The sequence below is a fragment of the Rousettus aegyptiacus genome, unplaced genomic scaffold (assembly GCF_014176215.1).
Source record: "Rousettus aegyptiacus isolate mRouAeg1 unplaced genomic scaffold, mRouAeg1.p scaffold_m13_p_4, whole genome shotgun sequence".
Lineage (NCBI taxonomy): Eukaryota > Metazoa > Chordata > Mammalia > Chiroptera > Pteropodidae > Rousettus > Rousettus aegyptiacus.
This window is the reverse complement of record NW_023416307.1, coordinates 97,487,932-97,489,675: the sequence shown is the minus strand read 5'-3', so window position 1 is coordinate 97,489,675 and position 1,744 is coordinate 97,487,932. Positions and strand designations below refer to the sequence as shown.

General features: G+C 30.0%; 1 pseudogene; it reads left to right on the top strand.

Moving 5' to 3' along the window:
- Positions 1 to 1,059: 1,059 nt before the first annotated feature.
- On the top strand, positions 1,060 to 1,155 carry LOC118602332 (annotated as a pseudogene).
- The last annotated feature ends 589 nt before the right edge of the window (positions 1,156 to 1,744 follow it).

Sequence of the window (1,744 nt, the reverse complement as noted above, 5' to 3'; positions counted from 1 at the left end):
ATCTATCTATAGTTATACTCTTCAGAACCTTCTTTGAACTCCCAGGTCCATGGACTACAAAATTTATTCTAGATATAAATATAAATGTATTGTTTTTCTTTGTGTTATTCATCCTCACTTCCTGGGTGCTTTTTAGGAACTACTAATTTATTTTGATATTTAATTCAAAGCCTATGTATTTTGTCAGGTATGCAGTTCTTTGCCTTAGAGCTTACTTTAATAAACTCATCTAAATAGAACATAGATTTATAAGCAAAAGGAAGGAAGATAGAAACCAGAACAGATGATAATAAGCATATAAGAGGCACTAATTAACTATCTAAATAAAATAAGTTTGCTTTGTCAATATGTCACTTACACACAATTGTTCCCCAACTTGAAGAAATATTCTGTACATGCTGACACTATTATGTTCTGTCTTAAAAGTACCATTAATACACATGAACAGTTTCTGAGCAAGACTTTCTAGCTGTCAGATGAAGGTATGCATTTTCATTTCCAGTTACCTTTCTAGTCTTAATTCCAATATTATTTTGTTATAATTATTTAAATGCTTTAGGCCATAATCTAAAGTAAGATAAATCAATGTCAGAGTCCTAAAAAATTTGTTATCTGAAAGATCCAAATACATTTTTATTTTACTTCATTATGTAAAGCTTTATAATCTAGTTAAAGTGCTTAAATTTTCCCTCTAGTTAAAGTGCTTAAATTTTCCCTTTCATGCTGAATATAATGAAGTTTATAAATTCAGCCATAATATTTCTAGATTTAAAAAGTAATCAAAACAGGCAGTAGAGGCTTCATACTTTTCTCAAAAAAGCATAACAAAATGAACAAAAAGAAACAAAAAAAATTCCATCCTTAATAACATACAACCTCTTAAAAATATGTACTAGATATTACAAAAGAAGCAAATCAATGGAGGGCATAAATTTTATATGTAGCTCTTTTATTTTTAATCTCTAAAAGATAATAAGTGAGATTAATCTCAATAGCACTATTACAAACTTAGGTTGAAGAGATGAGGACTGGAAAAAGTACAGAAATTAGCCATGATTCCTCATTTTGGCACCACGTTTACTAAAATTAGAATGAAGATCAGCCTGACCCCTGCACAAAGATGACACACAAATTTGTGAAGCTTTCCTTATTTTTATATACCTAGAAAAGTTCTCTTTTAGACATGAAAGAATATAAAGACACTTTCAGACAAAGAGAAGCTGAGGGAATATTCCACCACAAAGCCTGCATTACAGGAAATAATTAAGGGGGTTATACTATCTGAAATGAAAAGACAAAAAGATGCAAAACTGTAAGATGACGAACAGATAGATAAAAATAGGAAATGGCAACCCTTATTCAGAATAGGATATTATAAACTTAAATATTACATAATGGTTACAAAAGGTAAAAACATTTTAAAAAGAGAAGAAGACAATAGCTACTATAACTCAGAAATAAACTCATGGCATAAATAGGAATAATTTGAAACATCAAAAACAGAAAAGGGGAAAAGGTAAAAGGTCTGAATTTGCAAAGGGGAATGGAGATAAGATACACACAGAAGAAAAAGGACTACTGTATATATGAAACTTTCTTTTGCATAACTTTAATGGTAACCACATAAAAAATCTGGAACTGAGAAACACAACAGAAAAAACCATAGAACACCACCAAACTAAAATAACAGACAGAAACACAAGGCCAAAGAAACAATGGAGACACTGAGCTACCAGAAAATAAA